Raw genomic sequence first — 21,647 nt, forward strand, 5'->3', positions numbered from 1 at the left:
GGCCGGGGCCTCCTTTCCACCCAGACATACTGAGCCCTTGCTGGGAGTCGGAAAAAGAGGCGGAAAGGCGGCCAGCGACGGTGCGAGGGAAGAGCCAAGTCCGGGTGAGCCAGGTAGATTGCTTCGGGAGGCGTTGATTCTGAATGGGCCCGGGTTATCGCTTCTCGGCCTTTTGGCTAAGATCAAGTGTAGTATCTGTTCTTATCAGTTTAATATCTGATACGTCCTCTATCTGGGGACCATATATTAAATTGATTTTTGGAACAGGGAGATGGAATAGGAGCTTGCTCTGTCCACTCCACGCATCAACCTGGTATTGCAGTACCTCCAGGAATGGTGCACTTCCCCACCCGGGGAAAACAATGCTGTTGAAAAATAGACGAGAAAACGAGAGTAGCGCTCCACTACCAAACCCTGTAAAGTGGCGCTATTGTGTTTGCGTGTGAATAAAAGCAAACTGGTCACCGTGTCTTGCCTTATTCATGTATTTATTTGACTTATTTGCCGCACCCGGGCCGTGCGTTATTTATTTATTCATTTATTAATTTTTCGGGTTTACGAGAAAAAAAATACAAATAAAAAATTATTTCTTTTTTTCTCCCCTTCTCCATCCAGACGCTGCACTTTGAAAAGAGACAAACGTCGGAAAAAGATTGTTTTTCCAGCAGCAGACTTTCAGTGATTTTGGATCCATTTCACTGGGGAACGAATGGAAGAAGGTTCCCAGCAAGTCAGTGGGAGGGAGGGAGGGAGGGAGGGAGGGAGGGAGGCAGGCAGGCAGGCTGGCTGGCATGCAGGCTGGCAGAGAAGTGGACACTGCCCTTGGCTTCTCTGAGCAAGAAGAAAAATACAGAGTCCTTTTCCTTCTCTGCCCGCCCCGCCCGTCCCCGAACGGCCACGAACGGCCAAGCCTTATCTATAGGCCTTAGGCTGCAGGGGAGCAGTGTCCCCGGCAAGCGAGGGTGAGGGGCCGGCCATATCCGGTCAGGGAGCTGTCCAGGGCATCCTGGGCTGATTCCCAGCATCCCCTGGCTGCCAGTCTTTCTGGCCAGCCGTCTGGAAGCAGTGCGCAGGAAGGGGCGGGGCATGCAAATTCTAGAAAGAGGACAACGTGGGTATGCTAAGTGACGCCTGATGAGGCGACAGCCGAGGAGGACTCTGGGAGCCGGGAGAAGGCCTGAGGCCGGGGCCTCCTTTCCACCCAGACATACTGAGCCCTTGCTGGGAGTCGGAAAAAGAGGCGGAAAGGCGGCCAGCGACGGTGCGAGGGAAGAGCCAAGTCCGGGTGAGCCAGGTAGATTGCTTCGGGAGGCGTTGATTCTGAATGGGCCCGGGTTATCGCTTCTCGGCCTTTTGGCTAAGATCAAGTGTAGTATCTGTTCTTATCAGTTTAATATCTGATACGTCCTCTATCTGGGGACCATATATTAAATTGATTTTTGGAACAGGGAGATGGAATAGGAGCTTGCTCTGTCCACTCCACGCATCAACCTGGTATTGCAGTACCTCCAGGAATGGTGCACTTCCCCACCCGGGGAAAACAATGCTGTTGAAAAATAGACGAGAAAACGAGAGTAGCGCTCCACTACCAAACCCTGTAAAGTGGCGCTATTGTGTTTGCGTGTGAATAAAAGCAAACTGGTCACCGTGTCTTGCCTTATTCATGTATTTATTTGACTTATTTGCCGCACCCGGGCCGTGCGTTATTTATTTATTCATTTATTAATTTTTCGGGTTTACGAAAAAAAAATACAAATAAAAAATTATTTCTTTTTTTCTCCCCTTCTCCATCCAGACGCTGCACTTTGAAAAGAGACAAACGTCGGAAAAAGATTGTTTTTCCAGCAGCAGACTTTCAGTGATTTTGGATCCATTTCACTGGGGAACGAATGGAAGAAGGTTCCCAGCAAGTCAGTGGGAGGGAGGGAGGGAGGAAGGGAGGGAGGCAGGCAGGCAGGCTGGCTGGCATGCAGGCTGGCAGAGAAGTGGACACTGCCCTTGGCTTCTCTGAGCAAGAAGAAAAATACAGAGTCCTTTTCCTTCTCTGCCCGCCCCGCCCGTCCCCGAACGGCCACGAACGGCCAAGCCTTATCTATAGGCCTTAGGCTGCAGGGGAGCAGTGTCCCCGGCAAGCGAGGGTGAGGGGCCGGCCATATCCGGTCAGGGAGCTGTCCAGGGCATCCTGGGCTGATTCCCAGCATCCCCTGGCTGCCAGTCTTTCTGGCCAGCCGTCTGGAAGCAGTGCGCAGGAAGGGGCGGGGCATGCAAATTCTAGAAAGAGGACAACGTGGGTATGCTAAGTGACGCCTGATGAGGCGACAGCCGAGGAGGACTCTGGGAGCCGGGAGAAGGCCTGAGGCCGGGGCCTCCTTTCCACCCAGACATACTGAGCCCTTGCTGGGAGTCGGAAAAAGAGGCGGAAAGGCGGCCAGCGACGGTGCGAGGGAAGAGCCAAGTCCGGGTGAGCCAGGTAGATTGCTTCGGGAGGCGTTGATTCTGAATGGGCCCGGGTTATCGCTTCTCGGCCTTTTGGCTAAGATCAAGTGTAGTATCTGTTCTTATCAGTTTAATATCTGATACGTCCTCTATCTGGGGACCATATATTAAATTGATTTTTGGAACAGGGAGATGGAATAGGAGCTTGCTCTGTCCACTCCACGCATCAACCTGGTATTGCAGTACCTCCAGGAATGGTGCACTTCCCCACCCGGGGAAAACAATGCTGTTGAAAAATAGACGAGAAAACGAGAGTAGCGCTCCACTACCAAACCCTGTAAAGTGGCGCTATTGTGTTTGCGTGTGAATAAAAGCAAACTGGTCACCGTGTCTTGCCTTATTCATGTATTTATTTGACTTATTTGCCGCACCCGGGCCGTGCGTTATTTATTTATTCATTTATTAATTTTTCGGGTTTACGAAAAAAAAATACAAATAAAAAATTATTTCTTTTTTTCTCCCCTTCTCCATCCAGACGCTGCACTTTGAAAAGAGACAAACGTCGGAAAAAGATTGTTTTTCCAGCAGCAGACTTTCAGTGATTTTGGATCCATTTCACTGGGGAACGAATGGAAGAAGGTTCCCAGCAAGTCAGTGGGAGGGAGGGAGGGAGGCAGGCAGGCAGGCTGGCTGGCATGCAGGCTGGCAGAGAAGTGGACACTGCCCTTGGCTTCTCTGAGCAAGAAGAAAAATACAGAGTCCTTTTCCTTCTCTGCCCGCCCCGCCCGTCCCCGAACGGCCACGAACGGCCAAGCCTTATCTATAGGCCTTAGGCTGCAGGGGAGCAGTGTCCCCGGCAAGCGAGGGTGAGGGGCCGGCCATATCCGGTCAGGGAGCTGTCCAGGGCATCCTGGGCTGATTCCCAGCATCCCCTGGCTGCCAGTCTTTCTGGCCAGCCGTCTGGAAGCAGTGCGCAGGAAGGGGCGGGGCATGCAAATTCTAGAAAGAGGACAACGTGGGTATGCTAAGTGACGCCTGATGAGGCGACAGCCGAGGAGGACTCTGGGAGCCGGGAGAAGGCCTGAGGCCGGGGCCTCCTTTCCACCCAGACATACTGAGCCCTTGCTGGGAGTCGGAAAAAGAGGCGGAAAGGCGGCCAGCGACGGTGCGAGGGAAGAGCCAAGTCCGGGTGAGCCAGGTAGATTGCTTCGGGAGGCGTTGATTCTGAATGGGCCCGGGTTATCGCTTCTCGGCCTTTTGGCTAAGATCAAGTGTAGTATCTGTTCTTATCAGTTTAATATCTGATACGTCCTCTATCTGGGGACCATATATTAAATTGATTTTTGGAACAGGGAGATGGAATAGGAGCTTGCTCTGTCCACTCCACGCATCAACCTGGTATTGCAGTACCTCCAGGAATGGTGCACTTCCCCACCCGGGGAAAACAATGCTGTTGAAAAATAGACGAGAAAACGAGAGTAGCGCTCCACTACCAAACCCTGTAAAGTGGCGCTATTGTGTTTGCGTGTGAATAAAAGCAAACTGGTCACCGTGTCTTGCCTTATTCATGTATTTATTTGACTTATTTGCCGCACCCGGGCCGTGCGTTATTTATTTATTCATTTATTAATTTTTCGGGTTTACGAAAAAAAAATACAAATAAAAAATTATTTCTTTTTTTCTCCCCTTCTCCATCCAGACGCTGCACTTTGAAAAGAGACAAACGTCGGAAAAAGATTGTTTTTCCAGCAGCAGACTTTCAGTGATTTTGGATCCATTTCACTGGGGAACGAATGGAAGAAGGTTCCCAGCAAGTCAGTGGGAGGGAGGGAGGGAGGAAGGGAGGGAGGCAGGCAGGCAGGCTGGCTGGCATGCAGGCTGGCAGAGAAGTGGACACTGCCCTTGGCTTCTCTGAGCAAGAAGAAAAATACAGAGTCCTTTTCCTTCTCTGCCCGCCCCGCCCGTCCCCGAACGGCCACGAACGGCCAAGCCTTATCTATAGGCCTTAGGCTGCAGGGGAGCAGTGTCCCCGGCAAGCGAGGGTGAGGGGCCGGCCATATCCGGTCAGGGAGCTGTCCAGGGCATCCTGGGCTGATTCCCAGCATCCCCTGGCTGCCAGGCTTTCTGGCCAGCCGTCTGGAAGCAGTGCGCAGGAAGGGGCGGGGCATGCAAATTCTAGAAAGAGGACAACGTGGGTATGCTAAGTGACGCCTGATGAGGCGACAGCCGAGGAGGACTCTGGGAGCCGGGAGAAGGCCTGAGGCCGGGGCCTCCTTTCCACCCAGACATACTGAGCCCTTGCTGGGAGTCGGAAAAAGAGGCGGAAAGGCGGCCAGCGACGGTGCGAGGGAAGAGCCAAGTCCGGGTGAGCCAGGTAGATTGCTTCGGGAGGCGTTGATTCTGAATGGGCCCGGGTTATCGCTTCTCGGCCTTTTGGCTAAGATCAAGTGTAGTATCTGTTCTTATCAGTTTAATATCTGATACGTCCTCTATCTGGGGACCATATATTAAATTGATTAGGAGCTTGCTCTGTCCACTCCACGCATCAACCTGGTATTGCAGTACCTCCAGGAATGGTGCACTTCCCCACCCGGGGAAAACAATGCTGTTGAAAAATAGACGAGAAAACGAGAGTAGCGCTCCACTACCAAACCCTGTAAAGTGGCGCTATTGTGTTTGCGTGTGAATAAAAGCAAACTGGTCACCGTGTCTTGCCTTATTCATGTATTTATTTGACTTATTTGCCGCACCCGGGCCGTGCGTTATTTATTTATTCATTTATTAATTTTTCGGGTTTACGAGAAAAAAAATACAAATAAAAAATTATTTCTTTTTTTCTCCCCTTCTCCATCCAGACGCTGCACTTTGAAAAGAGACAAACGTCGGAAAAAGATTGTTTTTCCAGCAGCAGACTTTCAGTGATTTTGGATCCATTTCACTGGGGAACGAATGGAAGAAGGTTCCCAGCAAGTCAGTGGGAGGGAGGGAGGAAGGGAGGGAGGCAGGCAGGCAGGCTGGCTGGCATGCAGGCTGGCAGAGAAGTGGACACTGCCCTTGGCTTCTCTGAGCAAGAAGAAAAATACAGAGTCCTTTTCCTTCTCTGCCCGCCCCGCCCGTCCCCGAACGGCCACGAACGGCCAAGCCTTATCTATAGGCCTTAGGCTGCAGGGGAGCAGTGTCCCCGGCAAGCGAGGGTGAGGGGCCGGCCATATCCGGTCAGGGAGCTGTCCAGGGCATCCTGGGCTGATTCCCAGCATCCCCTGGCTGCCAGGCTTTCTGGCCAGCCGTCTGGAAGCAGTGCGCAGGAAGGGGCGGGGCATGCAAATTCTAGAAAGAGGACAACGTGGGTATGCTAAGTGACGCCTGATGAGGCGACAGCCGAGGAGGACTCTGGGAGCCGGGAGAAGGCCTGAGGCCGGGGCCTCCTTTCCACCCAGACATACTGAGCCCTTGCTGGGAGTCGGAAAAAGAGGCGGAAAGGCGGCCAGCGACGGTGCGAGGGAAGAGCCAAGTCCGGGTGAGCCAGGTAGATTGCTTCGGGAGGCGTTGATTCTGAATGGGCCCGGGTTATCGCTTCTCGGCCTTTTGGCTAAGATCAAGTGTAGTATCTGTTCTTATCAGTTTAATATCTGATACGTCCTCTATCTGGGGACCATATATTAAATTGATTTTTGGAACAGGGAGATGGAATAGGAGCTTGCTCTGTCCACTCCACGCATCAACCTGGTATTGCAGTACCTCCAGGAATGGTGCACTTCCCCACCCGGGGAAAACAATGCTGTTGAAAAATAGACGAGAAAACGAGAGTAGCGCTCCACTACCAAACCCTGTAAAGTGGCGCTATTGTGTTTGCGTGTGAATAAAAGCAAACTGGTCACCGTGTCTTGCCTTATTCATGTATTTATTTGACTTATTTGCCGCACCCGGGCCGTGCGTTATTTATTTATTTATTTATTAATTTTTCGGGTTTACGAAAAAAAAATACAAATAAAAAATTATTTCTTTTTTTCTCCCCTTCTCCATCCAGACGCTGCACTTTGAAAAGAGACAAACGTCGGAAAAAGATTGTTTTTCCAGCAGCAGACTTTCAGTGATTTTGGATCCATTTCACTGGGGAACGAATGGAAGAAGGTTCCCAGCAAGTCAGTGGGAGGGAGGGAGGGAGGGAGGGAGGGAGGGAGGAAGGGAGGGAGGCAGGCAGGCAGGCTGGCTGGCATGCAGGCTGGCAGAGAAGTGGACACTGCCCTTGGCTTCTCTGAGCAAGAAGAAAAATACAGAGTCCTTTTCCTTCTCTGCCCGCCCCGCCCGTCCCCGAACGGCCACGAACGGCCAAGCCTTATCTATAGGCCTTAGGCTGCAGGGGAGCAGTGTCCCCGGCAAGCGAGGGTGAGGGGCCGGCCATATCCGGTCAGGGAGCTGTCCAGGGCATCCTGGGCTGATTCCCAGCATCCCCTGGCTGCCAGGCTTTCTGGCCAGCCGTCTGGAAGCAGTGCGCAGGAAGGGGCGGGGCATGCAAATTCTAGAAAGAGGACAACGTGGGTATGCTAAGTGACGCCTGATGAGGCGACAGCCGAGGAGGACTCTGGGAGCCGGGAGAAGGCCTGAGGCCGGGGCCTCCTTTCCACCCAGACATACTGAGCCCTTGCTGGGAGTCGGAAAAAGAGGCGGAAAGGCGGCCAGCGACGGTGCGAGGGAAGAGCCAAGTCCGGGTGAGCCAGGTAGATTGCTTCGGGAGGCGTTGATTCTGAATGGGCCCGGGTTATCGCTTCTCGGCCTTTTGGCTAAGATCAAGTGTAGTATCTGTTCTTATCAGTTTAATATCTGATACGTCCTCTATCTGGGGACCATATATTAAATTGATTTTTGGAACAGGGAGATGGAATAGGAGCTTGCTCTGTCCACTCCACGCATCAACCTGGTATTGCAGTACCTCCAGGAATGGTGCACTTCCCCACCCGGGGAAAACAATGCTGTTGAAAAATAGACGAGAAAACGAGAGTAGCGCTCCACTACCAAACCCTGTAAAGTGGCGCTATTGTGTTTGCGTGTGAATAAAAGCAAACTGGTCACCGTGTCTTGCCTTATTCATGTATTTATTTGACTTATTTGCCGCACCCGGGCCGTGCGTTATTTATTTATTCATTTATTAATTTTTCGGGTTTACGAAAAAAAAATACAAATAAAAAATTATTTCTTTTTTTCTCCCCTTCTCCATCCAGACGCTGCACTTTGAAAAGAGACAAACGTCGGAAAAAGATTGTTTTTCCAGCAGCAGACTTTCAGTGATTTTGGATCCATTTCACTGGGGAACGAATGGAAGAAGGTTCCCAGCAAGTCAGTGGGAGGGAGGGAGGAAGGGAGGGAGGCAGGCAGGCAGGCTGGCTGGCATGCAGGCTGGCAGAGAAGTGGACACTGCCCTTGGCTTCTCTGAGCAAGAAGAAAAATACAGAGTCCTTTTCCTTCTCTGCCCGCCCCGCCCGTCCCCGAACGGCCACGAACGGCCAAGCCTTATCTATAGGCCTTAGGCTGCAGGGGAGCAGTGTCCCCGGCAAGCGAGGGTGAGGGGCCGGCCATATCCGGTCAGGGAGCTGTCCAGGGCATCCTGGGCTGATTCCCAGCATCCCCTGGCTGCCAGGCTTTCTGGCCAGCCGTCTGGAAGCAGTGCGCAGGAAGGGGCGGGGCATGCAAATTCTAGAAAGAGGACAACGTGGGTATGCTAAGTGACGCCTGATGAGGCGACAGCCGAGGAGGACTCTGGGAGCCGGGAGAAGGCCTGAGGCCGGGGCCTCCTTTCCACCCAGACATACTGAGCCCTTGCTGGGAGTCGGAAAAAGAGGCGGAAAGGCGGCCAGCGACGGTGCGAGGGAAGAGCCAAGTCCGGGTGAGCCAGGTAGATTGCTTCGGGAGGCGTTGATTCTGAATGGGCCCGGGTTATCGCTTCTCGGCCTTTTGGCTAAGATCAAGTGTAGTATCTGTTCTTATCAGTTTAATATCTGATACGTCCTCTATCTGGGGACCATATATTAAATTGATTTTTGGAACAGGGAGATGGAATAGGAGCTTGCTCTGTCCACTCCACGCATCAACCTGGTATTGCAGTACCTCCAGGAATGGTGCACTTCCCCACCCGGGGAAAACAATGCTGTTGAAAAATAGACGAGAAAACGAGAGTAGCGCTCCACTACCAAACCCTGTAAAGTGGCGCTATTGTGTTTGCGTGTGAATAAAAGCAAACTGGTCACCGTGTCTTGCCTTATTCATGTATTTATTTGACTTATTTGCCGCACCCGGGCCGTGCGTTATTTATTTATTCATTTATTAATTTTTCGGGTTTACGAAAAAAAAATACAAATAAAAAATTATTTCTTTTTTTCTCCCCTTCTCCATCCAGACGCTGCACTTTGAAAAGAGACAAACGTCGGAAAAAGATTGTTTTTCCAGCAGCAGACTTTCAGTGATTTTGGATCCATTTCACTGGGGAACGAATGGAAGAAGGTTCCCAGCAAGTCAGTGGGAGGGAGGGAGGGAGGCAGGCAGGCAGGCTGGCTGGCATGCAGGCTGGCAGAGAAGTGGACACTGCCCTTGGCTTCTCTGAGCAAGAAGAAAAATACAGAGTCCTTTTCCTTCTCTGCCCGCCCCGCCCGTCCCCGAACGGCCACGAACGGCCAAGCCTTATCTATAGGCCTTAGGCTGCAGGGGAGCAGTGTCCCCGGCAAGCGAGGGTGAGGGGCCGGCCATATCCGGTCAGGGAGCTGTCCAGGGCATCCTGGGCTGATTCCCAGCATCCCCTGGCTGCCAGGCTTTCTGGCCAGCCGTCTGGAAGCAGTGCGCAGGAAGGGGCGGGGCATGCAAATTCTAGAAAGAGGACAACGTGGGTATGCTAAGTGACGCCTGATGAGGCGACAGCCGAGGAGGACTCTGGGAGCCGGGAGAAGGCCTGAGGCCGGGGCCTCCTTTCCACCCAGACATACTGAGCCCTTGCTGGGAGTCGGAAAAAGAGGCGGAAAGGCGGCCAGCGACGGTGCGAGGGAAGAGCCAAGTCCGGGTGAGCCAGGTAGATTGCTTCGGGAGGCGTTGATTCTGAATGGGCCCGGGTTATCGCTTCTCGGCCTTTTGGCTAAGATCAAGTGTAGTATCTGTTCTTATCAGTTTAATATCTGATACGTCCTCTATCTGGGGACCATATATTAAATTGATTTTTGGAACAGGGAGATGGAATAGGAGCTTGCTCTGTCCACTCCACGCATCAACCTGGTATTGCAGTACCTCCAGGAATGGTGCACTTCCCCACCCGGGGAAAACAATGCTGTTGAAAAATAGACGAGAAAACGAGAGTAGCGCTCCACTACCAAACCCTGTAAAGTGGCGCTATTGTGTTTGCGTGTGAATAAAAGCAAACTGGTCACCGTGTCTTGCCTTATTCATGTATTTATTTGACTTATTTGCCGCACCCGGGCCGTGCGTTATTTATTTATTCATTTATTAATTTTTCGGGTTTACGAGAAAAAAAATACAAATAAAAAATTATTTCTTTTTTTCTCCCCTTCTCCATCCAGACGCTGCACTTTGAAAAGAGACAAACGTCGGAAAAAGATTGTTTTTCCAGCAGCAGACTTTCAGTGATTTTGGATCCATTTCACTGGGGAACGAATGGAAGAAGGTTCCCAGCAAGTCAGTGGGAGGGAGGGAGGAAGGGAGGGAGGCAGGCAGGCAGGCTGGCTGGCATGCAGGCTGGCAGAGAAGTGGACACTGCCCTTGGCTTCTCTGAGCAAGAAGAAAAATACAGAGTCCTTTTCCTTCTCTGCCCGCCCCGCCCGTCCCCGAACGGCCACGAACGGCCAAGCCTTATCTATAGGCCTTAGGCTGCAGGGGAGCAGTGTCCCCGGCAAGCGAGGGTGAGGGGCCGGCCATATCCGGTCAGGGAGCTGTCCAGGGCATCCTGGGCTGATTCCCAGCATCCCCTGGCTGCCAGGCTTTCTGGCCAGCCGTCTGGAAGCAGTGCGCAGGAAGGGGCGGGGCATGCAAATTCTAGAAAGAGGACAACGTGGGTATGCTAAGTGACGCCTGATGAGGCGACAGCCGAGGAGGACTCTGGGAGCCGGGAGAAGGCCTGAGGCCGGGGCCTCCTTTCCACCCAGACATACTGAGCCCTTGCTGGGAGTCGGAAAAAGAGGCGGAAAGGCGGCCAGCGACGGTGCGAGGGAAGAGCCAAGTCCGGGTGAGCCAGGTAGATTGCTTCGGGAGGCGTTGATTCTGAATGGGCCCGGGTTATCGCTTCTCGGCCTTTTGGCTAAGATCAAGTGTAGTATCTGTTCTTATCAGTTTAATATCTGATACGTCCTCTATCTGGGGACCATATATTAAATTGATTTTTGGAACAGGGAGATGGAATAGGAGCTTGCTCTGTCCACTCCACGCATCAACCTGGTATTGCAGTACCTCCAGGAATGGTGCACTTCCCCACCCGGGGAAAACAATGCTGTTGAAAAATAGACGAGAAAACGAGAGTAGCGCTCCACTACCAAACCCTGTAAAGTGGCGCTATTGTGTTTGCGTGTGAATAAAAGCAAACTGGTCACCGTGTCTTGCCTTATTCATGTATTTATTTGACTTATTTGCCGCACCCGGGCCGTGCGTTATTTATTTATTCATTTATTAATTTTTCGGGTTTACGAAAAAAAAATACAAATAAAAAATTATTTCTTTTTTTCTCCCCTTCTCCATCCAGACGCTGCACTTTGAAAAGAGACAAACGTCGGAAAAAGATTGTTTTTCCAGCAGCAGACTTTCAGTGATTTTGGATCCATTTCACTGGGGAACGAATGGAAGAAGGTTCCCAGCAAGTCAGTGGGAGGGAGGGAGGAAGGGAGGGAGGCAGGCAGGCAGGCTGGCTGGCATGCAGGCTGGCAGAGAAGTGGACACTGCCCTTGGCTTCTCTGAGCAAGAAGAAAAATACAGAGTCCTTTTCCTTCTCTGCCCGCCCCGCCCGTCCCCGAACGGCCACGAACGGCCAAGCCTTATCTATAGGCCTTAGGCTGCAGGGGAGCAGTGTCCCCGGCAAGCGAGGGTGAGGGGCCGGCCATATCCGGTCAGGGAGCTGTCCAGGGCATCCTGGGCTGATTCCCAGCATCCCCTGGCTGCCAGGCTTTCTGGCCAGCCGTCTGGAAGCAGTGCGCAGGAAGGGGCGGGGCATGCAAATTCTAGAAAGAGGACAACGTGGGTATGCTAAGTGACGCCTGATGAGGCGACAGCCGAGGAGGACTCTGGGAGCCGGGAGAAGGCCTGAGGCCGGGGCCTCCTTTCCACCCAGACATACTGAGCCCTTGCTGGGAGTCGGAAAAAGAGGCGGAAAGGCGGCCAGCGACGGTGCGAGGGAAGAGCCAAGTCCGGGTGAGCCAGGTAGATTGCTTCGGGAGGCGTTGATTCTGAATGGGCCCGGGTTATCGCTTCTCGGCCTTTTGGCTAAGATCAAGTGTAGTATCTGTTCTTATCAGTTTAATATCTGATACGTCCTCTATCTGGGGACCATATATTAAATTGATTTTTGGAACAGGGAGATGGAATAGGAGCTTGCTCTGTCCACTCCACGCATCAACCTGGTATTGCAGTACCTCCAGGAATGGTGCACTTCCCCACCCGGGGAAAACAATGCTGTTGAAAAATAGACGAGAAAACGAGAGTAGCGCTCCACTACCAAACCCTGTAAAGTGGCGCTATTGTGTTTGCGTGTGAATAAAAGCAAACTGGTCACCGTGTCTTGCCTTATTCATGTATTTATTTGACTTATTTGCCGCACCCGGGCCGTGCGTTATTTATTTATTCATTTATTAATTTTTCGGGTTTACGAAAAAAAAATACAAATAAAAAATTATTTCTTTTTTTCTCCCCTTCTCCATCCAGACGCTGCACTTTGAAAAGAGACAAACGTCGGAAAAAGATTGTTTTTCCAGCAGCAGACTTTCAGTGATTTTGGATCCATTTCACTGGGGAACGAATGGAAGAAGGTTCCCAGCAAGTCAGTGGGAGGGAGGGAGGGAGGCAGGCAGGCAGGCTGGCTGGCATGCAGGCTGGCAGAGAAGTGGACACTGCCCTTGGCTTCTCTGAGCAAGAAGAAAAATACAGAGTCCTTTTCCTTCTCTGCCCGCCCCGCCCGTCCCCGAACGGCCACGAACGGCCACGAACGGCCAAGCCTTATCTATAGGCCTTAGGCTGCAGGGGAGCAGTGTCCCCGGCAAGCGAGGGTGAGGGGCCGGCCATATCCGGTCAGGGAGCTGTCCAGGGCATCCTGGGCTGATTCCCAGCATCCCCTGGCTGCCAGGCTTTCTGGCCAGCCGTCTGGAAGCAGTGCGCAGGAAGGGGCGGGGCATGCAAATTCTAGAAAGAGGACAACGTGGGTATGCTAAGTGACGCCTGATGAGGCGACAGCCGAGGAGGACTCTGGGAGCCGGGAGAAGGCCTGAGGCCGGGGCCTCCTTTCCACCCAGACATACTGAGCCCTTGCTGGGAGTCGGAAAAAGAGGCGGAAAGGCGGCCAGCGACGGTGCGAGGGAAGAGCCAAGTCCGGGTGAGCCAGGTAGATTGCTTCGGGAGGCGTTGATTCTGAATGGGCCCGGGTTATCGCTTCTCGGCCTTTTGGCTAAGATCAAGTGTAGTATCTGTTCTTATCAGTTTAATATCTGATACGTCCTCTATCTGGGGACCATATATTAAATTGATTTTTGGAACAGGGAGATGGAATAGGAGCTTGCTCTGTCCACTCCACGCATCAACCTGGTATTGCAGTACCTCCAGGAATGGTGCACTTCCCCACCCGGGGAAAACAATGCTGTTGAAAAATAGACGAGAAAACGAGAGTAGCGCTCCACTACCAAACCCTGTAAAGTGGCGCTATTGTGTTTGCGTGTGAATAAAAGCAAACTGGTCACCGTGTCTTGCCTTATTCATGTATTTATTTGACTTATTTGCCGCACCCGGGCCGTGCGTTATTTATTTATTCATTTATTAATTTTTCGGGTTTACGAGAAAAAAAATACAAATAAAAAATTATTTCTTTTTTTCTCCCCTTCTCCATCCAGACGCTGCACTTTGAAAAGAGACAAACGTCGGAAAAAGATTGTTTTTCCAGCAGCAGACTTTCAGTGATTTTGGATCCATTTCACTGGGGAACGAATGGAAGAAGGTTCCCAGCAAGTCAGTGGGAGGGAGGGAGGAAGGGAGGGAGGCAGGCAGGCAGGCTGGCTGGCATGCAGGCTGGCAGAGAAGTGGACACTGCCCTTGGCTTCTCTGAGCAAGAAGAAAAATACAGAGTCCTTTTCCTTCTCTGCCCGCCCCGCCCGTCCCCGAACGGCCACGAACGGCCAAGCCTTATCTATAGGCCTTAGGCTGCAGGGGAGCAGTGTCCCCGGCAAGCGAGGGTGAGGGGCCGGCCATATCCGGTCAGGGAGCTGTCCAGGGCATCCTGGGCTGATTCCCAGCATCCCCTGGCTGCCAGGCTTTCTGGCCAGCCGTCTGGAAGCAGTGCGCAGGAAGGGGCGGGGCATGCAAATTCTAGAAAGAGGACAACGTGGGTATGCTAAGTGACGCCTGATGAGGCGACAGCCGAGGAGGACTCTGGGAGCCGGGAGAAGGCCTGAGGCCGGGGCCTCCTTTCCACCCAGACATACTGAGCCCTTGCTGGGAGTCGGAAAAAGAGGCGGAAAGGCGGCCAGCGACGGTGCGAGGGAAGAGCCAAGTCCGGGTGAGCCAGGTAGATTGCTTCGGGAGGCGTTGATTCTGAATGGGCCCGGGTTATCGCTTCTCGGCCTTTTGGCTAAGATCAAGTGTAGTATCTGTTCTTATCAGTTTAATATCTGATACGTCCTCTATCTGGGGACCATATATTAAATTGATTTTTGGAACAGGGAGATGGAATAGGAGCTTGCTCTGTCCACTCCACGCATCAACCTGGTATTGCAGTACCTCCAGGAATGGTGCACTTCCCCACCCGGGGAAAACAATGCTGTTGAAAAATAGACGAGAAAACGAGAGTAGCGCTCCACTACCAAACCCTGTAAAGTGGCGCTATTGTGTTTGCGTGTGAATAAAAGCAAACTGGTCACCGTGTCTTGCCTTATTCATGTATTTATTTGACTTATTTGCCGCACCCGGGCCGTGCGTTATTTATTTATTTATTTATTAATTTTTCGGGTTTACGAAAAAAAAATACAAATAAAAAATTATTTCTTTTTTTCTCCCCTTCTCCATCCAGACGCTGCACTTTGAAAAGAGACAAACGTCGGAAAAAGATTGTTTTTCCAGCAGCAGACTTTCAGTGATTTTGGATCCATTTCACTGGGGAACGAATGGAAGAAGGTTCCCAGCAAGTCAGTGGGAGGGAGGGAGGGAGGGAGGGAGGGAGGGAGGAAGGGAGGGAGGCAGGCAGGCAGGCTGGCTGGCATGCAGGCTGGCAGAGAAGTGGACACTGCCCTTGGCTTCTCTGAGCAAGAAGAAAAATACAGAGTCCTTTTCCTTCTCTGCCCGCCCCGCCCGTCCCCGAACGGCCACGAACGGCCAAGCCTTATCTATAGGCCTTAGGCTGCAGGGGAGCAGTGTCCCCGGCAAGCGAGGGTGAGGGGCCGGCCATATCCGGTCAGGGAGCTGTCCAGGGCATCCTGGGCTGATTCCCAGCATCCCCTGGCTGCCAGGCTTTCTGGCCAGCCGTCTGGAAGCAGTGCGCAGGAAGGGGCGGGGCATGCAAATTCTAGAAAGAGGACAACGTGGGTATGCTAAGTGACGCCTGATGAGGCGACAGCCGAGGAGGACTCTGGGAGCCGGGAGAAGGCCTGAGGCCGGGGCCTCCTTTCCACCCAGACATACTGAGCCCTTGCTGGGAGTCGGAAAAAGAGGCGGAAAGGCGGCCAGCGACGGTGCGAGGGAAGAGCCAAGTCCGGGTGAGCCAGGTAGATTGCTTCGGGAGGCGTTGATTCTGAATGGGCCCGGGTTATCGCTTCTCGGCCTTTTGGCTAAGATCAAGTGTAGTATCTGTTCTTATCAGTTTAATATCTGATACGTCCTCTATCTGGGGACCATATATTAAATTGATTTTTGGAACAGGGAGATGGAATAGGAGCTTGCTCTGTCCACTCCACGCATCAACCTGGTATTGCAGTACCTCCAGGAATGGTGCACTTCCCCACCTGGGGAAAACAATGCTGTTGAAAAATAGACGAGAAAACGAGAGTAGCGCTCCACTACCAAACCCTGTAAAGTGGCGCTATTGTGTTTGCGTGTGAATAAAAGCAAACTGGTCACCGTGTCTTGCCTTATTCATGTATTTATTTGACTTATTTGCCGCACCCGGGCCGTGCGTTATTTATTTATTCATTTATTAATTTTTCGGGTTTACGAAAAAAAAATACAAATAAAAAATTATTTCTTTTTTTCTCCCCTTCTCCATCCAGACGCTGCACTTTGAAAAGAGACAAACGTCGGAAAAAGATTGTTTTTCCAGCAGCAGACTTTCAGTGATTTTGGATCCATTTCACTGGGGAACGAATGGAAGAAGGTTCCCAGCAAGTCAGTGGGAGGGAGGGAGGAAGGGAGGGAGGCAGGCAGGCAGGCTGGCTGGCATGCAGGCTGGCAGAGAAGTGGACACTGCCCTTGGCTTCTCTGAGCAAGAAGAAAAATACAGAGTCCTTTTCCTTCTCTGCCCGCCCCGCCCGTCCCCGAACGGCCACGAACGGCCAAGCCTTATCTATAGGCCTTAGGCTGCAGGGGAGCAGTGTCCCCGGCAAGCGAGGGTGAGGGGCCGGCCATATCCGGTCAGGGAGCTGTCCAGGGCATCCTGGGCTGATTCCCAGCATCCCCTGGCTGCCAGGCTTTCTGGCCAGCCGTCTGGAAGCAGTGCGCAGGAAGGGGCGGGGCATGCAAATTCTAGAAAGAGGACAACGTGGGTATGCTAAGTGACGCCTGATGAGGCGACAGCCGAGGAGGACTCTGGGAGCCGGGAGAAGGCCTGAGGCCGGGGCCTCCTTTCCACCCAGACATACTGAGCCCTTGCTGGGAGTCGGAAAAAGAGGCGGAAAGGCGGCCAGCGACGGTGCGAGGGAAGAGCCAAGTCCGGGTGAGCCAGGTAGATTGCTTCGGGAGGCGTTGATTCTGAATGGGCCCGGGTTATCGCTTCTCGGCCTTTTGGCTAAGATCAAGTGTAGTATCTGTTCTTATCAGTTTAATATCTGATACGTCCTCTATCTGGGGACCATATATTAAATTGATTTTTGGAACAGGGAGATGGAATAGGAGCTTGCTCTGTCCACTCCACGCATCAACCTGGTATTGCAGTACCTCCAGGAATGGTGCACTTCCCCACCCGGGGAAAACAATGCTGTTGAAAAATAGACGAGAAAACGAGAGTAGCGCTCCACTACCAAACCCTGTAAAGTGGCGCTATTGTGTTTGCGTGTGAATAAAAGCAAACTGGTCACCGTGTCTTGCCTTATTCATGTATTTATTTGACTTATTTGCCGCACCCGGGCCGTGCGTTATTTATTTATTCATTTATTAATTTTTCGGGTTTACGAGAAAAAAAATACAAATAAAAAATTATTTCTTTTTTTCTCCCCTTCTCCATCCAGACGCTGCACTTTGAAAAGAGACAAACGTCGGAAAAAGATTGTTTTTCCAGCAGCAGACTTTCAGTGATTTTGGATCCATTTCACTGGGGAACGAATGGAAGAAGGTTCCCAGCAAGTCAGTGGGAGGGAGGGAGGAAGGGAGGGAGGCAGGCAGGCAGGCTGGCTGGCATGCAGGCTGGCAGAGAAGTGGACACTGCCCTTGGCTTCTCTGAGCAAGAAGAAAAATACAGAGTCCTTTTCCTTCTCTGCCCGCCCCGCCCGTCCCCGAACGGCCACGAACGGCCAAGCCTTATCTATAGGCCTTAGGCTGCAGGGGAGCAGTGTCCCCGGCAAGCGAGGGTGAGGGGCCGGCCATATCCGGTCAGGGAGCTGTCCAGGGCATCCTGGGCTGATTCCCAGCATCCCCTGGCTGCCAGGCTTTCTGGCCAGCCGTCTGGAAGCAGTGCGCAGGAAGGGGCGGGGCATGCAAATTCTAGAAAGAGGACAACGTGGGTATGCTAAGTGACGCCTGATGAGGCGACAGCCGAGGAGGACTCTGGGAGCCGGGAGAAGGCCTGAGGCCGGGGCCTCCTTTCCACCCAGACATACTGAGCCCTTGCTGGGAGTCGGAAAAAGAGGCGGAAAGGCGGCCAGCGACGGTGCGAGGGAAGAGCCAAGTCCGGGTGAGCCAGGTAGATTGCTTCGGGAGGCGTTGATTCTGAATGGGCCCGGGTTATCGCTTCTCGGCCTTTTGGCTAAGATCAAGTGTAGTATCTGTTCTTATCAGTTTAATATCTGATACGTCCTCTATCTGGGGACCATATATTAAATTGATTTTTGGAACAGGGAGATGGAATAGGAGCTTGCTCTGTCCACTCCACGCATCAACCTGGTATTGCAGTACCTCCAGGAATGGTGCACTTCCCCACCCGGGGAAAACAATGCTGTTGAAAAATAGACGAGAAAACGAGAGTAGCGCTCCACTACCAAACCCTGTAAAGTGGCGCTATTGTGTTTGCGTGTGAATAAAAGCAAACTGGTCACCGTGTCTTGCCTTATTCATGTATTTATTTGACTTATTTGCCGCACCCGGGCCGTGCGTTATTTATTTATTCATTTATTAATTTTTCGGGTTTACGAGAAAAAAAATACAAATAAAAAATTATTTCTTTTTTTCTCCCCTTCTCCATCCAGACGCTGCACTTTGAAAAGAGACAAACGTCGGAAAAAGATTGTTTTTCCAGCAGCAGACTTTCAGTGATTTTGGATCCATTTCACTGGGGAACGAATGGAAGAAGGTTCCCAGCAAGTCAGTGGGAGGGAGGGAGGAAGGGAGGGAGGCAGGCAGGCAGGCTGGCTGGCATGCAGGCTGGCAGAGAAGTGGACACTGCCCTTGGCTTCTCTGAGCAAGAAGAAAAATACAGAGTCCTTTTCCTTCTCTGCCCGCCCCGCCCGTCCCCGAACGGCCACGAACGGCCAAGCCTTATCTATAGGCCTTAGGCTGCAGGGGAGCAGTGTCCCCGGCAAGCGAGGGTGAGGGGCCGGCCATATCCGGTCAGGGAGCTGTCCAGGGCATCCTGGGCTGATTCCCAGCATCCCCTGGCTGCCAGGCTTTCTGGCCAGCCGTCTGGAAGCAGTGCGCAGGAAGGGGCGGGGCATGCAAATTCTAGAAAGAGGACAACGTGGGTATGCTAAGTGACGCCTGATGAGGCGACAGCCGAGGAGGACTCTGGGAGCCGGGAGAAGGCCTGAGGCCGGGGCCTCCTTTCCACCCAGACATACTGAGCCCTTGCTGGGAGTCGGAAAAAGAGGCGGAAAGGCGGCCAGCGACGGTGCGAGGGAAGAGCCAAGTCCGGGTGAGCCAGGTAGATTGCTTCGGGAGGCGTTGATTCTGAATGGGCCCGGGTTATCGCTTCTCGGCCTTTTGGCTAAGATCAAGTGTAGTATCTGTTCTTATCAGTTTAATATCTGATACGTCCTCTATCTGGGGACCATATATTAAATTGATTTTTGGAACAGGGAGATGGAATAGGAGCTTGCTCTGTCCACTCCACGCATCAACCTGGTATTGCAGTACCTCCAGGAATGGTGCACTTCCCCACCCGGGGAAAACAATGCTGTTGAAAAATAGACGAGAAAACGAGAGTAGCGCTCCACTACCAAACCCTGTAAAGTGGCGCTATTGTGTTTGCGTGTGAATAAAAGCAAACTGGTCACCGTGTCTTGCCTTATTCATGTATTTATTTGACTTATTTGCCGCACCCGGGCCGTGCGTTATTTATTTATTTATTTATTAATTTTTCGGGTTTACGAAAAAAAAATACAAATAAAAAATTATTTCTTTTTTTCTCCCCTTCTCCATCCAGACGCTGCACTTTGAAAAGAGACAAACGTCGGAAAAAGATTGTTTTTCCAGCAGCAGACTTTCAGTGATTTTGGATCCATTTCACTGGGGAACGAATGGAAGAAGGTTCCCAGCAAGTCAGTGGGAGGGAGGGAGGGAGGGAGGGAGGGAGGGAGGAAGGGAGGGAGGCAGGCAGGCAGGCTGGCTGGCATGCAGGCTGGCAGAGAAGTGGACACTGCCCTTGGCTTCTCTGAGCAAGAAGAAAAATACAGAGTCCTTTTCCTTCTCTGCCCGCCCCGCCCGTCCCCGAACGGCCACGAACGGCCAAGCCTTATCTATAGGCCTTAGGCTGCAGGGGAGCAGTGTCCCCGGCAAGCGAGGGTGAGGGGCCGGCCATATCCGGTCAGGGAGCTGTCCAGGGCATCCTGGGCTGATTCCCAGCATCCCCTGGCTGCCAGGCTTTCTGGCCAGCCGTCTGGAAGCAGTGCGCAGGAAGGGGCGGGGCATGCAAATTCTAGAAAGAGGACAACGTGGGTATGCTAAGTGACGCCTGATGAGGCGACAGCCGAGGAGGACTCTGGGAGCCGGGAGAAGGCCTGAGGCCGGGGCCTCCTTTCCACCCAGACATACTGAGCCCTTGCTGGGAGTCGGAAAAAGAGGCGGAAAGGCGGCCAGCGACGGTGCGAGGGAAGAGCCAAGTCCGGGTGAGCCAGGTAGATTGCTTCGGGAGGCGTTGATTCTGAATGGGCCCGGGTTATCGCTTCTCGGCCTTTTGGCTAAGATCAAGTGTAGTATCTGTTCTTATCAGTTTAATATCTGATACGTCCTCTATCTGGGGACCATATATTAAATTGATTTTTGGAACAGGGAGATGGAATAGGAGCTTGCTCTGTCCACTCCACGCATCAACCTGGTATTGCAGTACCTCCAGGAATGGTGCACTTCCCCACCTGGGGAAAACAATGCTGTTGAAAAATAGACGAGAAAACGAGAGTAGCGCTCCACTACCAAACCCTGTAAAGTGGCGCTATTGTGTTTGCGTGTGAATAAAAGCAAACTGGTCACCGTGTCTTGCCTTATTCATGTATTTATTTGACTTATTTGCCGCACCCGGGCCGTGCGTTATTTATTTATTCATTTATTAATTTTTCGGGTTTACGAAAAAAAAATACAAATAAAAAATTATTTCTTTTTTTCTCCCCTTCTCCATCCAGACGCTGCACTTTGAAAAGAGACAAACGTCGGAAAAAGATTGTTTTTCCAGCAGCAGACTTTCAGTGATTTTGGATCCATTTCACTGGGGAACGAATGGAAGAAGGTTCCCAGCAAGTCAGTGGGAGGGAGGGAGGAAGGGAGGGAGGCAGGCAGGCAGGCTGGCTGGCATGCAGGCTGGCAGAGAAGTGGACACTGCCCTTGGCTTCTCTGAGCAAGAAGAAAAATACAGAGTCCTTTTCCTTCTCTGCCCGCCCCGCCCGTCCCCGAACGGCCACGAACGGCCAAGCCTTATCTATAGGCCTTAGGCTGCAGGGGAGCAGTGTCCCCGGCAAGCGAGGGTGAGGGGCCGGCCATATCCGGTCAGGGAGCTGTCCAGGGCATCCTGGGCTGATTCCCAGCATCCCCTGGCTGCCAGGCTTTCTGGCCAGCCGTCTGGAAGCAGTGCGCAGGAAGGGGCGGGGCATGCAAATTCTAGAAAGAGGACAACGTGGGTATGCTAAGTGACGCCTGATGAGGCGACAGCCGAGGAGGACTCTGGGAGCCGGGAGAAGGCCTGAGGCCGGGGCCTCCTTTCCACCCAGACATACTGAGCCCTTGCTGGGAGTCGGAAAAAGAGGCGGAAAGGCGGCCAGCGACGGTGCGAGGGAAGAGCCAAGTCCGGGTGAGCCAGGTAGATTGCTTCGGGAGGCGTTGATTCTGAATGGGCCCGGGTTATCGCTTCTCGGCCTTTTGGCTAAGATCAAGTGTAGTATCTGTTCTTATCAGTTTAATATCTGATACGTCCTCTATCTGGGGACCATATATTAAATTGATTTTTGGAACAGGGAGATGGAATAGGAGCTTGCTCTGTCCACTCCACGCATCAACCTGGTATTGCAGTACCTCCAGGAATGGTGCACTTCCCCACCCGGGGAAAACAATGCTGTTGAAAAATAGACGAGAAAACGAGAGTAGCGCTCCACTACCAAACCCTGTAAAGTGGCGCTATTGTGTTTGCGTGTGAATAAAAGCAAACTGGTCACCGTGTCTTGCCTTATTCATGTATTTATTTGACTTATTTG

At 52.2% G+C, this 21,647-nt stretch overlaps 18 non-coding genes and 1 pseudogene across 18 annotated transcripts; all 19 read left to right on the forward strand.

The window, feature by feature from the left end:
* Positions 1-156: 156 nt before the first annotated feature.
* Positions 157-347, forward strand: LOC144764142 (U2 spliceosomal RNA). Its single transcript, XR_013596338.1, has one exon. It is a non-coding gene; the product is annotated as a U2 spliceosomal RNA (small nuclear RNA).
* A 990-nt stretch (positions 348-1,337) lies between these two features.
* LOC144764143 (U2 spliceosomal RNA) lies at positions 1,338-1,528 on the forward strand. Its single transcript, XR_013596339.1, has one exon. It is a non-coding gene; the product is annotated as a U2 spliceosomal RNA (small nuclear RNA).
* Positions 1,529-2,513: 985 nt separating this feature from the next.
* Positions 2,514-2,704, forward strand: LOC144764145 (U2 spliceosomal RNA). Its single transcript, XR_013596341.1, has one exon. It is a non-coding gene; the product is annotated as a U2 spliceosomal RNA (small nuclear RNA).
* Positions 2,705-3,677: 973 nt separating this feature from the next.
* Positions 3,678-3,868, forward strand: LOC144764146 (U2 spliceosomal RNA). Its single transcript, XR_013596342.1, has one exon. It is a non-coding gene; the product is annotated as a U2 spliceosomal RNA (small nuclear RNA).
* Positions 3,869-4,853: 985 nt separating this feature from the next.
* Positions 4,854-5,023, forward strand: LOC144764309 (U2 spliceosomal RNA; annotated as a pseudogene).
* A 982-nt stretch (positions 5,024-6,005) lies between these two features.
* Positions 6,006-6,196, forward strand: LOC144764147 (U2 spliceosomal RNA). The gene has a single exon (XR_013596343.1). It is a non-coding gene; the product is annotated as a U2 spliceosomal RNA (small nuclear RNA).
* A 1,001-nt stretch (positions 6,197-7,197) lies between these two features.
* LOC144764148 (U2 spliceosomal RNA) lies at positions 7,198-7,388 on the forward strand. Its single transcript, XR_013596344.1, has one exon. It is a non-coding gene; the product is annotated as a U2 spliceosomal RNA (small nuclear RNA).
* A 981-nt stretch (positions 7,389-8,369) lies between these two features.
* LOC144764149 (U2 spliceosomal RNA) lies at positions 8,370-8,560 on the forward strand. Its single transcript, XR_013596345.1, has one exon. It is a non-coding gene; the product is annotated as a U2 spliceosomal RNA (small nuclear RNA).
* A 973-nt stretch (positions 8,561-9,533) lies between these two features.
* LOC144764151 (U2 spliceosomal RNA) lies at positions 9,534-9,724 on the forward strand. Its single transcript, XR_013596346.1, has one exon. It is a non-coding gene; the product is annotated as a U2 spliceosomal RNA (small nuclear RNA).
* Positions 9,725-10,706: 982 nt separating this feature from the next.
* LOC144764152 (U2 spliceosomal RNA) lies at positions 10,707-10,897 on the forward strand. The gene has a single exon (XR_013596347.1). It is a non-coding gene; the product is annotated as a U2 spliceosomal RNA (small nuclear RNA).
* Positions 10,898-11,878: 981 nt separating this feature from the next.
* Positions 11,879-12,069, forward strand: LOC144764153 (U2 spliceosomal RNA). Its single transcript, XR_013596348.1, has one exon. It is a non-coding gene; the product is annotated as a U2 spliceosomal RNA (small nuclear RNA).
* A 983-nt stretch (positions 12,070-13,052) lies between these two features.
* Positions 13,053-13,243, forward strand: LOC144764154 (U2 spliceosomal RNA). The gene has a single exon (XR_013596349.1). It is a non-coding gene; the product is annotated as a U2 spliceosomal RNA (small nuclear RNA).
* A 982-nt stretch (positions 13,244-14,225) lies between these two features.
* On the forward strand, positions 14,226-14,416 carry LOC144764155 (U2 spliceosomal RNA). The gene has a single exon (XR_013596350.1). It is a non-coding gene; the product is annotated as a U2 spliceosomal RNA (small nuclear RNA).
* Positions 14,417-15,417: 1,001 nt separating this feature from the next.
* LOC144764157 (U2 spliceosomal RNA) lies at positions 15,418-15,608 on the forward strand. The gene has a single exon (XR_013596352.1). It is a non-coding gene; the product is annotated as a U2 spliceosomal RNA (small nuclear RNA).
* A 981-nt stretch (positions 15,609-16,589) lies between these two features.
* LOC144764158 (U2 spliceosomal RNA) lies at positions 16,590-16,780 on the forward strand. Its single transcript, XR_013596353.1, has one exon. It is a non-coding gene; the product is annotated as a U2 spliceosomal RNA (small nuclear RNA).
* Positions 16,781-17,762: 982 nt separating this feature from the next.
* On the forward strand, positions 17,763-17,953 carry LOC144764159 (U2 spliceosomal RNA). Its single transcript, XR_013596354.1, has one exon. It is a non-coding gene; the product is annotated as a U2 spliceosomal RNA (small nuclear RNA).
* A 982-nt stretch (positions 17,954-18,935) lies between these two features.
* On the forward strand, positions 18,936-19,126 carry LOC144764160 (U2 spliceosomal RNA). Its single transcript, XR_013596355.1, has one exon. It is a non-coding gene; the product is annotated as a U2 spliceosomal RNA (small nuclear RNA).
* A 1,001-nt stretch (positions 19,127-20,127) lies between these two features.
* Positions 20,128-20,318, forward strand: LOC144764161 (U2 spliceosomal RNA). The gene has a single exon (XR_013596356.1). It is a non-coding gene; the product is annotated as a U2 spliceosomal RNA (small nuclear RNA).
* A 981-nt stretch (positions 20,319-21,299) lies between these two features.
* LOC144764162 (U2 spliceosomal RNA) lies at positions 21,300-21,490 on the forward strand. The gene has a single exon (XR_013596357.1). It is a non-coding gene; the product is annotated as a U2 spliceosomal RNA (small nuclear RNA).
* Positions 21,491-21,647: the final 157 nt, after the last annotated feature.

This window comes from Lissotriton helveticus, chromosome 6, assembly GCF_964261635.1.
Source record: "Lissotriton helveticus chromosome 6, aLisHel1.1, whole genome shotgun sequence".
Lineage (NCBI taxonomy): Eukaryota > Metazoa > Chordata > Amphibia > Caudata > Salamandridae > Lissotriton > Lissotriton helveticus.